Source organism: Camelus bactrianus, chromosome 11 (assembly GCF_048773025.1).
Source record: "Camelus bactrianus isolate YW-2024 breed Bactrian camel chromosome 11, ASM4877302v1, whole genome shotgun sequence".
In the NCBI taxonomy this organism is placed as follows: domain Eukaryota; kingdom Metazoa; phylum Chordata; class Mammalia; order Artiodactyla; family Camelidae; genus Camelus; species Camelus bactrianus.
Window position 1 is genome coordinate 67,937,349 of NC_133549.1, and position 18,694 is coordinate 67,956,042.

The window sequence follows — 18,694 nt, forward strand, 5'->3', positions numbered from 1 at the left end:
GCTCTGTCCCAGGTATTGGGCTCTTGAAGAGAAGATGGAGCAGCCTTCTTTGTCGCTAAGATAGAACACTAATAAAGCTTATAAGACTTCACACATAAAATCCAGCTTTGGAAAATGCTTTCAGAAATCCTTCTATTTGGCCTACAAAATTTGTATTGATTGCCTCCCTTCATCTAGGATGAAGGATTCTCTCCCTTATTTCTATTTCCCACCCCATCAAGATGCTACTGGAGAACCTGCAATAGCTCCCTACTGTCAGATCCCACTGTCTGCCTTTGAAAACCTTTGGTATTGGGCCTTAATCACCCTATTCAGGCTGACCGCCCACCACTCTCTACCACTCCCCTGGCCTGCCCCCTTCTCTAGCCCCAGACTCTGCTTATTCCAGTGCCCTCCACCAGGGATGTGATCTTTTTCTGTCTTGCCTGAAAACCCTGCCCTTCCTTTAAGGCCCAAAGCAAGTTCCAGCCCTTTTATGACACCCCTCTGCCTCCCCTTGCCTCATCCTTCACCAGGGCAGTGTTGAAAATTTAGTGGTTTTCCAATCCCATTGTATGCACCTGTTTTGTATCCTGCCCCTGGGTTCCCCTCAGGCCTAGTTGTCCGACTGCATGATCATCCCCCTTCTCCACTGGCTCAGACAATACGAGATTGCCCCACCAGCCTCAAACTCTCAGGCTAAGGAGACCGGAGGGCAGAGTGGAAACACTTTGTTGTTTTACTATGCCTGCCACCTAGTTTGGAGGAATATTAATGGCTAAGGTCCTAGAAGGGAGGTAGTGTCTCAGTGGGTAAGGCCACCATACAGTAGAGTTGGTGAAATCTGGGTTCGGATTCTGACTCAGACATTGCTTAGCCAATGACCTTGAGCAAGTCACTTTCAGTTTCCTCCTCTTCACATGGGGATGATAGTGAGGAAATGCTGTGTATAAAAGTATGGCTGGAGTTCACCATTGGCAGAAGAAGCCAGTGGCCGGGCAAGAGATGGCGGCCCAGCTGTGGCGGAGCCTGCACCCTTTCCCTTTGGCCTGGCTTTCCTCTAACATCTTTTCAAAAGTCATCATCTTAACAACAGTCATGCCAATATATAACCTTAATAAATTCTTGTAAAAAAAAAATCATTTGGGGGGGAATGTGCTCAGTCAGCTTCATTTCGAAGCCATATTTTTCTAAGCCCAGTGCATATTCAGTACCCACATAAGGTTCCTTTAATTCTACCTCATGTTTCAGAAGAAATTCAAAGGCCCAGAGTGGCTTAGAAAGCAGGGCTGCAGGGCTAAGGTGGGAAGTGTGGTCTCCTACCTCCTGTGCCTTCTGCTCGATCCCCTGAGCCCTCCTGGTTCCCCAGCGCAGGTGTCCTGCTCAGTCGCATCCTGCTCTTGCTGCAGGAGGTGGCCAAGTGCTGCTGGGGCAGCCCAGCAGAAGGCTGAGGAAACATGAGGTACAGAAACCAGGCCCAATTAATAGATTATTACAGGACCCTGTAATTATCCTGAAAGGGGGGCTCTTTACAAAGGAATCACAATTAGAAAACAGCCCATTAAACTGAGACACATCCACGCAGGGGTGCCGCTGGGGGATCTCCATCTCAATCCCAACAGTGGGCAGCTGCATGGAAACATCTGTGGCCGTGGGGTACCGAGGCTCTGAGAGCAGATACTGATTGACTGTCATCTGATTACTGTGTTCATTCATTCAACCTACATATAATTAAATGGGTCCATGGAGCTGCAAGAGTAAGCCAAAGTAAGTGGGAACCCTTAAGAAGCTGGTATCAAAATCAAAATTCTCTCTCTCTTTCATACGCAATCTCACATAATGACACACATACATTTATAAGCAAACCCCGGGGGCATAAGAAAAAAGAGAAAATGGGCACATACTCAATTTTCCCCATCCCTAACTTCCCAGGGGGAAAAAACTAACAGTACTGAAGGATTAAAAGTATACAAGATAAAACTAATTAAACAGTATAATTAAAATTGGTGAATTTTATTGAATGCAAATGATACCTTAATCCCTGATTTTTTTAAAGAAGTATATATATACACAAAAATTAACTCAAAGTGGATCATAGACCCAAACGGAAGAACTAAACTATAAAACTCTTAGAAGAAGATAAAGGAGTAAATCTTCATAATCTTGGATTAGACAATGATTTCTTAGCTATGACACCCAAAATATGAGTATCAAAAGAGAAAATCAATGAGCTGGACTTTATAAAATTTAAAATCTTTTGTGCTTTGAAGGACACAATCAAGAAAGTAAAATGACAACCTACAAATTGGGAGAAAATATTTTGCAAATCTATATATATGATATACGATTTAGAACTCTTACAACTCAATTAAAAATGAGCAAAAGACTCGAATAGACATCTCTCTGAAGGTGTACGAATGACCTATAAGCATTCATAAAAAGATGTTCAACATTATTGGTTGGTACAGAAATATAAATCAGCACTACAATGGGATACCATTTCATACTACCAGAATGGCTATACTCAAAGAGACAGACAATAATTTGTAAGGATGTGAAGAAACTGGAACCCTCACACATCGCTGGAGGGACTGAAAAATCACAGCCATTTTGCAAACAATTTGGCTGTTCCTCATAGTGTTAAAAATACAGTTACCATATGACCCAGCAATTTCACTTCTAAGTATACACCCAAGAGAAATGAAAAGATATGTCCACACAAAAACTCATATATGAATTTTCATAGCAGCATTATTCATAATATCAAAGTGGAAACAACCCAAATGTCCATTGACAGATGAATGGATAAACAAAATATGGAAGATCCAAAAGATGGGCTATTATTCATCAATACAAAGAAATGAAGTACTAATCCATGATATCACATGGATGGGCCTCAAAAATGCTATGCTAAGTGAAAGAAGCAAGTCATGAAAGACCACACATTGTATGATTCCATTTATATGAATGTCCAGAATAAGAAAATCATAGAAATAGAAAGCAGATTAGTTACTTAGACCTGGAGGACTAGAGGGGAGATGGGGTGACTGCTAATGGGTACAGAATTTCTTTTTGGGGTGATGATAATATTCTAAAATTGATTTTGGCAATGGTTGCAGAACTCTGTGAATATACTAAAAACCACTGAATTGTATACTTTAAACAGATGAAATTTATGGTATGTAAATTATATCAATACAACCTTTTTTTTAAGTACACATTTTTCAAAATCCATAGAATTGAACACCTAATAAAAGGGTGCACTTTACTGTATACAAATTATACCTCAATTTAAAAACAATTTAACACACACAAAAGTCTACAAATGAGCTCTAGAAGTTTTAAAACATTAATTATAGTTCCATAATTATGATTCCATTAGTATAAATACGGTAAAGTTTTCACCAAGAAAAGGAAAGCAAAGAGAAGCTACAAGAACTTTGGTTCAAATTTCATTTCTTGCCTGTCTCTGCCAACAGAATGTCAGTCTACATTTTTTGTGTGCCTAGAACAGTACCCAGCTCACAGCAAATGCTCGACAAACATATGTGAACGAAAAGGAGGATGGAAAGGACCATGACATCTCAAATCCACCATCTCCTAGAGAAGCCCATTGGAGCCACTTCCAAACACTTTTTTTTTAATTGTGGTAAAATACACAAAACATAAAATGTACCATCTTAACCATGTGTAAGTGTACAGTTCAGTAGTGTTAAATATATCCACATTGTTGTGCAAGCCATCCCCAGAACTCTTTCATCTTGCAAAATTGCAACTTCATACACACTAAATAACAATACCCCATTGCCCGCCTCCCAGCCCCTGGCAATCATCGTTCTACCTTGTGTCTCTATGAATTTGACTTCTCTAGATCCATCACATAGTGGAATTATAAAGTATTTGTCTTACTGTGCCTGGCTTACTTCACTCAGCACCATGTCTTCAAGGTTCAATTACACTGCAGCAAATATCAGAATTTCCTTCCTTTCTAAGGCCGAATACCATTCCACTGCATGGATATACCACATTTTGCTTATCCTTTCATCCGTCAATAGACATTTGGGTTGCTTCCATCTTTTGGCTACTGTGAATAATGCTGCTATGAATATGAGTGTACAAATAACTCTGAGAGCCTGCTTTCACTTTTTTTGGGTACATACCCAGAAGTGGAATTGCTGGATCATATGATTAATTCTATTTTTAACTTTTTGAGGAACCACTATACTGTTTTCTACACCATTTGCACCATTTTAAATTCCCACCAATACTGCACAACACTGTCAAGCACTTTTATGCCTCTCTACTTCTCAGTGCAGGTCCAAATGACCCCAGTCAAGCCCCACTGCACCCACACCTACAAGGTGGTAAGTGGTGAACGGCTGGCTGAGGGCGATGGATTAGCAGACTCCTGTCTGTTCTAGGAATTCGGAGCCAGAGTGAGGACAGCTTCCCAGAGGAGGAAGAATGAGAGTTCAGCCCTGAGGATGTGAGGGCAGCTCTTCTCACTCTCTCCCTTGGGCCTCCCTCGACCTCATTCCCATTCCCTTGGAGGGGAGTGGGGAATCAAGGGCTTGGGACAGAGTCGGAGAGCTGATTCGGGCTGGCTCGTCTCAGAAGACAGGAGAGGAGCCTGAGCCCCCAGGAGAGAAGGGCTGAGGTTGGAGAACCTGTCTCAGTGGCCCCCAACCCATTCTGAGCCTCCAAAAATTTTGACTTTCGCTATCATTGATGGAGTGAAGATATGAAAAACCTGTGACTTCAGCAACAATGTTAAGTGAATTCGTGTTTTATTCACCCAAACTGCACCTACAGACATTTAAAAAAGCAGCAGGAGACATAGGGGCCAGACATGCTGTGGACATTAGTCTACGGACAACCCGGGCTGGTCCTCACTGGAAACTGCCAGCCCCTGATGATAACTTCAAACCCTCTTTTAAGTCCCCCAGAAGTCAGCAGCAGGCAGAATGGAAACTGCCCACTCCACCATGGGGCTACAGGAAGGGCAGGCCTAGGGCTCATGTTTATAGAATGCTTTACATCTTCAACTCACTTAACGTATCACCAGTCCTATGAAGTAGGTACTATTATTATTATTATTTTAACTGAAGTATAGTCAGTTTACAATGTTGTTAATTTCTGGTGCCCAGCATAGTAATTCATTTATATACGCCTTTTCATATTCTTTTTCATTACAGGCTCTTACAAGATATTGAATATAGTTCCCTGTGCTCTACAGTAGGACCTTATTGTTTATCTGTTTTATATATAGTAAGGTACTATTATCATTAGTCCCATTTTTCAGATGAGGAAACGGGATTATGGGGCAATGGAAAGAGTTTGAACTGGGAGAGGGGAGCCCTGCAGTCTAGCATGATTTTGCCATTGACCTTGTTTCTTTATCTTTGAACTGAGATGGTGGGACTGGATAACCTCAAGAATGATTCTTGGAGGCAGAGCTCAGCTGCCAGCAGCTGTCTCCGCTGCTTTTCCCAGCCCCACCCCGTCACTGCTCCCCAGGTTCAAGCTTGGGGCGGGGTGGGGTGAGGGTGGGGGCCGGAGAAATAACAGAGCCACCTTGCAGGTTGCTGGGCAAATGCTTGACTGCTTTCTGGAGCAAGTTCAAGTCTGGAAGGAGAAGGTTAAGAAGAAATTTCCACAGCCCTTCCCCCAGCCAGGGATTTTCCACTCTGCCTGGGCAGACACGCCTCTCAGTTTCCCCAGAGTGAGCACCGGGCAATCCATAGGTGTTAATGAACGTCTCAGCTGAGTGCTAGGAAGACTGTAAGACCTGGTTCTGCTTCCTGCCCTGGGAAAAGGGGCAAGTTTGTTGGGAAGGCACGACTGCCCCAGAAAGATGAAGAGGTGGGCTGGGAACCAGGATGGTGTACAACGAAGTATTCAGTCTAGAGGCACCCCAGAGAGAGACCAGTGGGGACAGGAACCACCAGGGGAAGTTTTCTAAAACGGGGGATGGGAGCTGAAGGGCCAGAAATGGGAGGAGGTTTGCATGGGCAGAGAGAGAATAGAACAGATGAGAAGGGGAATAACGTGGACCAGCTTTGCAGAAGTTGCTGTGAACACAGGGACAGTCTAGTGGCCAGGAGAAAGTACAATGTAAGAAGTGGAAAATTTGATGAAGCAGATTGTGCAATAAAGAAGACGGACGGCTTTGCTATGGCCTTTGCACAAGCTGTTCCCTCGGCCGGAAACACGCTTCTCTCAGAGCGTCACCTGGTTGGCTCCACATCAGCGGGGTTTAGCTCAAATGTACCCTCAAATGCTCCACAGGGAAGCCTTCCCTGGCCACTCCTGCTACAGCAGCCTTGAGCCCATTTCTTGCACATCTTTGTGTTTCATTTTCTCCCCAGCACTCATCACCACCTGCACTTATCTTCTTTCTTTTAGTGGCTGCTTCATGGAATTCCACAAGAGCAGAGGCAGTGATGGGGCTAGTTCTACACTCCCCAGAGCCTGGCACAGAGCAGGCCCTCAGTAAATATTGTTGCGTTTAACTGAATTGCACTTGGAGTGTTATGATAAAAGGAGGCCTATGATAATGTTGCTTTTTTCCTGAGCACTACGATATGCCAGGCAGTGTGCTAAGTGCTTTACAAACATTATTTCATTTATTCCTCTGAACAACTCTATGAGGGAAGTGCTACTATTATCTCTGTCTTTGGGGTTCTTTCTTATTTTATTTTTTTCCTTTAAAAAATTGTTTCTTCTTTTTTTTTCTTTTTAAAATTATCTCTGTTTTAGAGGAAACTGAGGTCCAGAGAGGTTGGTTAAGTTGCTCAAGGACACACAGAGCCAGGATTTGAACACACACATTTATCCTCTAAATTAGCACTGTCTGATAGAAACATGAGCCACATAAGTGACTGAAATTTTTCTAATAGCTACATTTAAAAACTCAGGTGATGTTAATTTCAATGATATCTTAAATATTTAATTTAATATTTAATATTAAAATTTTAAATCTGATACATTAAAAATTATTTCAATACATAATCAATATAAAAACATGAATGACATATTTTAAAATTTTATTTTACTAAGTCTTAAAAATTTGGTGCCTCGTTTACACTTAAAATACTTGCTAAATTTTTGTCAGAAAATGATCCATGCTTAGATTTCATAAAATCTGCAGTTTAAAAGGTAGATCTGCCGGAGCGGGGTGGTCAGATGGGGGCCCTGGCTATTCAAGTTGTTCTACACATACTTCGATGTTTCTGATAACTGCATTGAGTATCAGTTTTAAAGCTTAAATGTAAATCGATTAAAGTTAAATAAAATGGTAACTCAGTTCCTCAGCTGCACTAGTCACACTTCAAGTGCCCAAGAGCCACATGTGGCTGGTGGCCACTGTACTGGGTGGGAGAGACCCAGGGGAGGGATATGGAGCAGAAGGGACCAGCTGTGGGAGGGAAAGGGGGTCAGCTGAAGTGGCAGGCCTGGGCCCACCTAAAAATGAGATGGAGTGACCAGCCGTGACTCCCACCAAGCTGCAGAGGTTGGCTCACTCACAAGGGCTGGGCCTCCAGTGAGTTTTCTGTAGGCCTGGGCTTCTTCCCACCACGGAGGTGATAGCCCTCAGACCCCTTGGCTGAGCACATGGTCAGCCTCCTCTCAGCGCTTCTATCCCCTTCAACCCCAGGGGATCCTGGGGCAGGTGTGGGACTAGACCTGAGCAGGCTGAGGCTGGTGGGGCAGAATGATCACCCCCTTTGCCCCCCGACCTATGGTCCACTGGAGAGGGGTGGTAAGGTGAGGGCCCTGGCTATACAACTCTGGAGTCAAGTACACCTGGGTTCCAAGCCCAGCTGGGCCAGTTCGTTGCAGTGTGAACTCAGACAAGTCAAGTCTGTGCTCTGAACTTCAGCTTCCTTATCCAGAAACTGAAGACCAGTAATGAAATGCTGTGAGATTCGGGTGACGCCTACAGAGTGCCCAGCTCAGAGTAAATGACCAATTAACATAACTAGTCTTCCTAGATAATGTCCTTTTCCTGTCAAAAATAGGAAAGTAAGACTAGATCATGTTTGTGATCACTGGAAAGGAGATGTCCCAAGTGAGCTGTAGAGGGAGTGAGTTAATCTGGGTGGATGAGGGTTCCCTCCACAGGGAACCCCACTTGCCCTGCATGACACAGCCCTGGTTAACCATCCGGAGTGGGGAGGAGGATACGCCACTCCCACAGGCCCTGGGTGCCTGAGCGTGAGTGGTGGGGTAAGAATGGCCAAGAGCCACCTTCCAGAAATGGGGAGTGTGAGTCAAACTGAATCAGGAACAGATGAAGTCACCCTGGGTCCCTGGAGTTACTCAGAGTGACACTGGTACATGCCCGGCAGGACTGATGGATGAACTGAGCTCCAAGAAAGCAGGTGGGGCTGGAAACTACCCAAGACAAGGAAACTGGTGGAGCGGAAACTCTAGGCACTGCCTCAGGGTGGCAGGAAGAGGGGCTCCGTCTGGGTATTTTGGAGGGCGAGGCAGCTGCAACTCCCTCTCCCAGTCAGAACTCCGCTTGAGCAAAGAATACCCGCCTCAGGCCCCAGCTCTCCCCACTGCACTTTCCCAGCCCCCAAACCTTTGCTCTGCTGGCTTCTCCCAAGTGCAGGAGCTGAGAGAGCCCTGAGCCGACCTCTGTCCTCTGCCCGCCAAAGGTCTCTTGCTCTTGTCACCTTATTCTGCTAACATTTTCCGCATTTTCTCCCTTGTCTGCCACCCCCTACTGGAATCGGTGCTTTTAGCGTTAGGACAAGTCTATCTTGGTGGAGGCTTAGTAGATACTTGCTGGGACGTTAGACTCAAGAACTGGGTGGGTTTTCTTCGCATTTCTAACACTCGTTATGTGGCTGGGGGTCAGCCTCTCTGAGCCTTGTTTCCACATCTTTAAAGTGGGAAACGAAATCCCTAAAATGCCTGGGAGAACCAGATCAGAAAGCAGGGAGGATGAAGCATCCAGCTGGTTCTAGGACGTTTCTGATGGATAACACTTCAGACACAGTTTGTGAGCAGGTCAACTTGCAGAAGAGGAAACTGAGGCACAAGGAAGCCATGAAGAAAGGCTGCCCAAGGAGAAGAGTTGAGCTCTCCCTGCTCCCCACCCCCAGCCCCTAAGGCCCTGGTTTATCCTTCCAGGACCTCTGGTTAGATCACTCTCATTCCATTTCCCTGGGAGTTTCAGTCCAGAGGTCCTGCAGTGTGCCAGCCTGTCCCTGCCTTGGGAGATGGCCTTGCCCCACTCAGCTTCCTGTATGGGATGGGGTCTGGTTCATGGGAGTAGGGAGGGTGCAGGAGACAGCAGAGCTGGCTGCCTCTGGTGCTGGGTGCTGGGGTCACAGAGCGTGTGTGTGTGTGTATGTTCATCACTCCAAAAATATTCACTGGATCCTCACTACACCCCAAGAGGGAGGCAGTCCAGCCTAGTGGGGAGATGCTGGAGTCAAACTGGACTCATATTAAATGACATAACACTCTTGGCCCTTCCGAAGTCCCAGTCTCCAACCTGAAAAAGAGGGCTGTGAGGACGGTGCGTATATAGCACTTAGCCCAGGGCCCAGCTCACCATCAACACTCAATAAATAGCAAGTGGTTTTTTTTGTTGGTTTGTTTGCTTCTCAGATTGTCAGCCCTGTAAGGACACAAGGGACACTTGTTTTGGCCACTGCTTATCCACAGCCCTCACACTTGGTAGGTGCTCAGTTGGATGAAGGAATAAGTGGAAGAAAGGAGGAAGGAAGAGAAGGACAGAGGAAGAAAAGGAAAAGGGGAGGAAGAAAAGGAAAAGGAGAGGAAGGAGCAGCTCTGATTTGGTACCTCTCAGCTTCTGTGCCCACCTCATCCTCCCTCTCTCACTTGGGGGCCACCTTCAAGGCTCCTCTCACTGTATGCTGAATGGTGACCTGGAAGGAGAGCTGATCTGAGAATGGGACAGCTGAGTCTAAATCACCACTTGACTGAACTTAGCCTCCTCAACATTCTCCTCTATGAAAAGATAATGACTGTACCAACTACCCTCTGAATTCAGTAGGGAGGTCCAAGAGATGTGTATGAATACACTGAATATATTTGTAAGCTAAAGAGTGTTAGGGATTATCTTGGTAGAATGATAGGCAGTGTAGGCTCTGGGACTAGATTTCCTACATTCAAATTCCTGCACCACTGCGTGCAGACCTTGGGCAAGATCCTTAACCTCTCTGGACCTCGGCTTCCTTATCCATAAAACAAGGATAATAACAGCACTCGCCTCACAGAGTTGTGAGATTTAAGTGAGATAATGTATGAGAAGCTCTTGAATCAGTGGAGAGTGCACAGTAGGCCCTCAAAAAAATAGGGGCCACGATAACAAAGCCTGCCCTCAGGAAGGATTCTGTGAACTACTTCTCACTGAAGTGTGAATGGGTGATAAGACCTACTATGCCCCCTCTGCTCAGAGGAATTGGAATCTTAACAGGGATTAAAGGAGTGAAACCCCCTCTAAGGATGGAATTTTTTAAAGTAGAGGAAGTAAACAGAGGGTAGAGAAGGGCCTTTCTAGGGTCCCTCAAAATCACAGTTGCTGCCTGCTGCACAAATCCTGCTGGGTCCAAGAGGGGTACCCCACACAGGAGAAGGGAGAACACAGTCCCAGTCCCGGAGGAACCTCCTCTCTGCTTGGAGAAACAGGGAACAACTAGACCCTAGGACAGTGCATAACTATGGCTAAACATGGAGGGCCATCTGCAGCATGGCGGGCAACAGCTGGGGTCCAGCTATGAGAACAGGAACTAAGGCCAGAGGTGGGGATGGGCACCAGATGTGATGAGGACTGACCTGTGACCAATGAGGAAGGGGTGGCTCCCTCCTGGAGTGGAGGCCCCATCCTCCACCTCTGTTTTCTCTACTAGGAACTTAGTACCAGGCTGGCACCCATAGCAGAGGGTGTAGAGGTGTTCAGGACAGGGGGTCTGGAGTCAGACTGCCAGGGCTCAATCCAGGCTCTACTTCTTTTCAGTTGTGTGACCTTGTGACCTCAGTGTGCAGGACACAGGGAGAGGGAGCTGCTGGCACCCATTCCCCATCTCTTCCCATCCTTCTTTGAAGAAACATTCCTCCCTCCTTCCTTTTCAGCCCATTGGAACAGGTGGGGCTACATGCATGGGGCCTGTGACCACACCCACCAGTCAGCACAGAACCTTCCTGGACAGTGCCTTTTATCAGTGGTCCCACAACTCCTAATTGTCTAATTAGAGTAAATCCTGGAACTTGGGTCGCAATTACCAAGAAGAGACCCTCGTTTCTACTGAAATAGAATTGGGGGTGATATGAACCTGAGGCTGCAGATGACCCTTCATAGCAGAGTGGAAAGATTCAGTCTTTATGTTTTTGAGTTTCCAGGTCAACCCATGCCTGGATTGTTCAGTTTCCTGAGCCAGTAAATTCCTCTCTTAGCATAAACCAGTTTGAGTCAGGGTTTTTTGTCATTAACATCAGAAAGAGTCTGAAATTCACATGGTGAACTTTTTTAACCTCTCTATAAATTTCAGTTTCCTCATCTGCAAAAAGGGGATGACAATAATAGCATTTTTCAGGAGAAAGGAAGGGTTGTTCTGGGATAATTAAAAGAGTTGATGAGGGTCCAACACTTAACATAGAGCCTGACATGACCTATGTTAGGCATTCAAAAAACATCAACTTTTAGGTGCTCTGTGTTTGTTAACAATTCTGGCCCTAGGAGATGAACTACAAAGGTATCTGGGAAAAAGCCTATACCTGTAACTCTGAGGGGTCCCAGGAAACTCTGGGCGTGAGGTGGTGGGGGGCACTCCACTCTGCAGGGAGGACTGCTTTATCCATCCAGATCACAGGTGGCACAAAGAAAGCTCAGGTGGGTGTCATGATTCTTTTTCCCAGTCTTCACAATCTAATCAAGCCCATTTTGCAGATGAAGAATGTGAGGCTCAGAGATTAGGTCCAATTTAATCTATATCCAGCCCCCAAACTGACGGCTCAGCCCCTGCCTTGAAGCACATCAGTGCTGTACCACCGTGCGGCAGCTCCTTGCCAGGTCTCAGTCCCAGTTACTAGGCTAAATAAAATGGGTCTGTTATTGTTAAACCAGGGCTTCCACTAGTAATGCTAGGCAAGTTTGAAAGGGTAAAAAGGAGTTAGAAACACTCTTCCTCCTTCCCTGAGGGTGGCTCTATCTTGGACCTGCTGTCTCCTGCACAGAGAACTTTCTTGGTTTCCCCTTTCTCGTGTAGTTAAGGTGCTGTCACCAGTTAGCGGCGGTTTACCCCCCAGAGGGAGTCTGACGCAGTTTTGCTAAAGGAAACCACGCAAGCCTCACAGCTTGGCACGACCCTTCCTTCCGGGCAGGCCAGGATGCCTGGGGAGTAGGGGTGGGAACAGCACCTCCCACTTCCCTCCAGATAACCGCCAAGCCGGCCAGATCATTCTCACGTCTGGGAATTGAGCTCACGTTGGGCTTTTCCCATCTAGCCTCCTTAAGCCTCAGTTTCCTCATCTGTAAAATGGTACCCGCCTATTTCAGGGTGATTTTGAGGGCATTATGGGTGGTGGGGGGAACTCCTAGGCTGTTCAGCACAAGGATCAGCACAAAATCATGGGTGTTCAATCCCTCCTCCCAAACAGAGAGGAAGGCACCTGTGTGCTGGAGAGGGCAGAGCGAGGATTCGAACTGGGTCTTATGTGACTCCAAGCTCAAACGTCTACCTTCAGGAACTTCACCCTCTTTTGCTAGTGGGATCCTCCCCACCCACTTCCCTAATACTTTTCCTCCTCAGCCTCCTTCCCAGCCTTACAGTGTCTTCTCCTCTGCCTGGCAGCCCTCGGGCACCTCCCAACTACAGCCCCACGGAGCCAGACCTCCCCCACCTGAATTGTTGGAAAGAAAAACTGTTTTCTTCTGGGTCCTTTGAGTCCATTCACCCAGCTCTGCATTGATTCAGCCTTGCCTGAGGAAACGTCCTGTGTGATGCTCCCCTACCTCCACCCCCACCCACCAGTAACTCTAGGACACAGCTCCACTGTAGCCAGTATGGCCGTGAGAAGTGGGATCACATGCCCATGGGTCTCCCTGTGGGATGGGAAGCAAGATGCATCACCCCCTCTAAATCTCCTTACAGGGGTCTCTCCCTGTCTGCCTCGGGCTGGTGCCTTCTGATGGTGGAGGCGGGCCCTCGACCTCAATGGCCAATGAAGAAGCTCATAGGGGTACTTTTGGTTGTCAAGGCAACAGGAAGCTGTATTTCATGTCCCCACCTCCATCCTTCCAAGGACCAGACAGGTCACACTCTGTGGGCCCTAGTTCCACCTCAGGATAGAGTGGGAATCAAAGCTGGGGGACAACTAGGACCCAAAACCCTTCACAAATGCTAACAGCATAGATGAGCCAGTGTGTACAACATCGATAGAAGACTGCCTGAAGGAGGGGCACTACGAATAGGGTTCTGTTAAAAGGGACAGTGAAACCCAATTTACTATATTGGAGTGGAGGTAGCACCACAGGGGCAGGGCACGTTGCTGGGCAAATTCAGGTGGGAATGAGTTGGGTAGGTGCTTAGCAAGTAGATTAGGGCTTCCAAGCCAAGACTCACCCAGGGCAGGGATGGGAGCCAAGATGAGCAGGTGCAGCTGAATTGTAGGTCTCACAGTGCTTTAGTTCTAGGCAGGAAGAGAGAACCAAGGGTCACCAAGGCCATTCCCTTGCCTCCAGGCAGCTTGCACTCTGTTGTAGGTATAGTCATGTCCGGTCTTGGGCATTCATTAACCTCATACTCTTCCCAGGAAAGAGGAAGGTGACCAAGTTCATTGTCCCCATTTCACAGATAAGAAAACTGATACCTGCCTGGTAAAGTACTCACCCTTGGGCCCTGGGGCCTGGCATTGGGCCCAAGCAGGGCTCTCCAGGCCTTTAACTCCTTGGTGTGTGGCTGGTCCAAGGAAGCCCCATGCCACAGCTCTGACATTGTCCACCCTTACTGATGATACAGGGATGCTGGGGCCAACTGAACCCCATGTTTAACGAGGCAGGTGAGCCAGAACAGGGAACCCTGCCCCTGCCTCTGGTGGCTCTGGACCGGCAGCAGGTAGAGGCAGCAAGACTCCCTCCTTGGTCACTCTGAGAATGAGTCCAGTATTCCTCCATGGTCCTGGCCTCACAAGGCCCACAGTCTAATGGGGAGACAGACCTGCCATAACTGCCGAGTGTGATAATTGCTCAGGGACAACATGGACAAAGCACAGTGGCATCACAAGAGAAAGGGTGCCTGAGTCTGCCCAGGGAAGCTGGAGAGACCTCACAGAGGAGGCAGCCTTTCAGAGGCCACAAGACACATAGGCCTTTGCCCGGCAGACAAGCAAGAGGAGGGTGCAAAGGGAATAATGTCTGCAAAGACCTGGTGCCCTGGGGAAAACGCAAGTCAGGGCAGGACTGTGGTGGAACCTGGGCTGTGGAGCGAATGCCCAGGACAGGACTGCGTGCCCCACAGTTGGGTGCTTTCTTTCCCCTTCTGAACCAGCCAGTACCCACATTTGCTTTTCTCCAAATGATGGATTCATAGAACCCTCAGAACCACTTCTGAGGATCCCACTTTGAGAAGGGCTGGGTTAGAAATTAACCACGGTCAACTATGGCTACATGCCAACCACATGGATGGATAACACTGGTGTTGTGTTGAGAGAAAGAGGCCAGGCACCAGAGTCATTCTATAAGACCCAGTTATATCAAGTTCAAAGATACTGACAGGATACCTCTAGGGGTGTGGAAGGTCTTAATCCTCTGGGGGACAGTAATAATATCGTGTTTCTTGATCTGAGTATTGGTTTCACAAATGTGTTCTCTTTGTAAAAATTCATCCAGCTCTATACTTAAGCTTTGTGCATTTTTCTGTATGTAGCTTCTACTTAAATTAAAAAAAAAAAAGTTAACTGCTTTCCGTAAACATCAGTGTAAATGTAGACACTAAAATTTTGTGATCACATAATCGGCTGTAAGCCAAACATCCAGATGATGCAGAATATGTTTATATTGATTTTTTAGATTATTCCAAAATGAAAACAAATATTTTAAAGTCTCATGGAGACTTCTCAGACTCCAGAGAGCCTGTCTACAGACTCCAGGGTTTGAGAGGAGGGGAGGCATTACAATGCTCAGTCCTGGGCCTGGGGGATGGAGGGTAAACTGTACTGTACATCGGCCTGGAGCCTCTTCCCAGGGGGGGGACACAGGGAGACGATGCCCTCATTCAATAGATCGCCTGTTCCTGGGAGGCTGAGGACCCCCAGGATGAGGGAACTAGTTCCCGCAAACCCCCTGAGACTCAGACCCAGCCCCATCATAGCAGGGATGGCCACTAGAGGTGGGTCTCCCTGGCCGGGCTGGGAGCTTCTGAAGGGCAGGGGCCTCTTTCACTCACTCTATGTCCCTGATGCCTAGAGAGAGGCCTAAACAACCCAGCTCTGGGTGGAACAGACTGTTCCAGAACCCAGAGAGGGCTGCATCTGTGGGCAGGCGGCTCAATAGCCTCTCAACAGGTGTCCTCTCCCGTCCTCTGGGACATCCCTTCTTAGCCCACCCCTGACTCAGCCACTCTAGCCCACTCTTAACAACCAGCCTCCTCTCCCCACTTTGCTGTCTCCTTTCAGCCAGCATTTCTCAAACCACCTGTATGATCTCTGCCCTAACCTTGTGCTACCTGGAGTCTTATTTACTCAATAGTTTTCTTTAAAACAGTAAGTTGTCATTCCTATTGTTTTGACTTGTCCTTGTTCTAAGCAATAATATTTGTGAAATCCTGGATTTGATGTGCTAGTTTTATTTTTTTTCTAACATACATTAAATTTTAATTTAAAATACTTGTTCTCATATCACCTAAAATTACCTTGTGGACCACCACAGGGGAAATGATTTTATACAATGGTTCAGCCAGGATGGATGGTTATTAGTTATGAATACTAATCATAGCCTCAGGTTAATAGCAAGCTGTATGCCTCTTCCATGCATTTACATTCACATCTCATTCAATCCTCTTAATTCCTGCACCGTGGACATCATTGGCCCCATTTTACAGATGAGGAAACTGAAGCTCTAAGACTAGTAGTGACTTGCTTAGGGTCACACAGACAGTTAGAACTTTTGGTCCTGATTCAAGGCTCTGATGGTTCACGACCAAGGAGAAGACAGGGGAGCAAGAGGCATCCTGTCTCCAGCCAGACCCACAAGAGCCACGGGATGGAAACTCATGGCATAGACAGTTTGGATTAGACATGAGGAAGGACTTCCTGGTTAGAAATGTTTAGATGCAAGAATGACTGACCGAGGAAGGGCGTGGAATGCCCAGCTTCCCAAGTCCTCAAAACAAGATAAAGCCTTGCCCAGCTGAGATCATGCCAGTGCAGCCTGGAGGCAGGAGAACGGACTGAGTGACATCTCGGGCCTCATCCAACCCCAGAGATTGGGTGCAGCCTGCCATCAGGGTGGCCATCCTTGCCGTTTCTCCAAAGCATCTATCATACAAGGAAAGGTATGTGGAGGCTCCAACTTAAAGGAACTGGGAACACCCTGTGTTGGCCCTCAGTCCTGGGAGGGAGTGTTGGCAACCGCAGGTCAAGGTGGCAGGGTGTTCGCTCACCCCCTTCCCTTTCCACGGCTCTGCCAGCTCCCGGAGCATGTCTCCAAGGCTGGGAGCCCAAGACCTGGCTGCCCTCAGAATCGCTGGGCCTGCTTGGCAGCCTGGGCCAGGGAACCTGCATTTCTTCACTCCTCTCCAGGGGATCCTTTTCAAAACTCCCTGATCTGAAACAAAACAAACAAAAAAAAACAAAACCTCCCTGACCCCAAAATTTAGACACATACTGACTTAAGGCGTTGCCTCTCCAGGGGATGAATTATATATATATATTTTTTGGAAAGTCAAAGTGTTTATCCCTCAAAACAAAAAGGGTATTATCTTCCTTTCTAATTAGACAAATAATATATGCCCAGTTGTTAAAAAAAAATCAAATATAGAAAAGTATAAAAGTGAAAGTAAAATTATCCAAATTTCTCTCATCTAGAAAATAGTGCTGTTAAACTTATGTTTATCAGGGGGTAAAGAGGGTGGGAAAGAATAAACTGGAAATTCAGAGTTTCCACCTCCTGGGGAGTGATAGAAATGTTAGCCATCTTGATTGTGGTGGTGGTTTCACTGTGTATACATCTATCAACATTCACCAAATTGTACATCTGAAATATGTGTAGTTTACCGTAGGGGAATCATACCACAATAAAGGTGTTAAACAAACAAACAAATAAATAAATAAAAAGAAAACAGTGCTGTTGACATTTTGGAGCACATCCTTCCACATTTTTTTCCCGTGGTACAATACACATAACATAAAACTCATCATTTTAACCATTTTTAAATGCACACGGATCATAATTTTATGAGGTCTCCTGAAGACAGGGCTAATAGTGCAACTTCAGACTCCTCCACGGCCAGTGGGGAAGGTGACTGGGGGCGAGGGCCCTTCCGACTTTGTTTAAATGGAAAGACAGAGGCAGCCAGCCAGTCACCGTGTGGGGTGGTAAGGTTGGTCTTGTTAAAATATAAAAGCCAAGAATAACTCCAGTGGGTGTACGGAGGAAAGCAGGTCTGTCTCCTGCTAGGGCCCCCTGAGGAGAACCAAGGGGCCTGCCTGGTTGTGCTGAACTTCTGCCAGAGGTCAGTCTAGACAAGGAGGGTGAATGTGTCTGTGATTATCTGGCGGGGGCCTCAGTCTCAGGTGTTTCTCTTTGGCCCGGGCCTTTGGGGTGATCAGGAGGCGCGAACTCTGGTGGACAAGGGGTGCTGGGACACAGCAGCGAGTCGGGCACACGATCACCGACCCTGGGGAGTAACAGGCCCTGGGCAGGAAGGCACCAGCTGGCAGAACAAGGAGCAGCGCCCACCCCCTCCCCCAGCACCACCAGGCCAAGGCTTCCTTCCTCCAGCCCCTTGGAGGGCAGGGCACAGGGGGCGCCTCCAGCTCCCAAACAAGGATGTCAGAGGGTGGTTGGGAGGCTTTTAGTCAAGAAACCACAGACACTGATTTAGCAGATACCACGTGCTGGCTTCAGAAGATCCCTGAACTGGAGGAGCCAAACTAACTGGGCAGGGCCGCCCCCTTGCTCCCTCGTGCTACCTGTCTCAGCCCCAGATCAGGAGGGGTGGCTCTCTTGTTGGTCTCCCACCAAATCTACTGTGTGCCCTCACTCAGCCTGAGCACACCCTCATTTGTGTTTTGCCCTCTGTACAGCCCAGCTGAACAGGAAGATCCCTGAGGGCAACTACTGAGTCTTCAGGGGTCTTCATAGCTCCCCGTTTCTGCCCAGTCCAGTGCAGACGTTCAGGTGACATGCACATGGGGAGGCCCTCGGGAGGAGCCCTGGCATTAGGCACAGCTGGAATTCTGAAGGAAGCAGCTCTAACGCCCTCCCAGGGTGGTTTGGAAAGCATCCAGGAGGAGGTGAGGGACACACAGGGTCTTGGAGGTAGCACACAGCTCAGCTAATGGAGAGGGAGCCGGCGGAGGGGGCACTCTGATGCGAGGACCTGCTATGGGAGTGAGGGGTGGGGGCCGAGCCCCAGGAAGTCTCTCCTGTGGTGACTCCCAGGCTGAGACGCCCTGGCTTGCAGGCTCACACCTGTGTCCGCCAGGAGGCGAGGGTGAGATGCAGGGGCTCCAA

General features: G+C 47.4%; 1 long non-coding RNA gene across 1 annotated transcript in view; it reads right to left on the reverse strand.

Annotated features, from left to right (window-relative positions):
• Nucleotides 1-18,694, reverse strand: part of LOC123619180 (uncharacterized) — a 51,346-nt gene that overhangs the window by 23,589 nt on the left and 9,063 nt on the right. The window contains exons 3-4 of the long non-coding RNA XR_006727718.2: nt 13,584-13,650; nt 1,303-1,426 (exon numbers count right to left, since the gene is read on the reverse strand). This is a non-coding gene — a long non-coding RNA (uncharacterized LOC123619180). The remainder of the gene's footprint in view (nt 1-1,302; nt 1,427-13,583; nt 13,651-18,694) is intronic.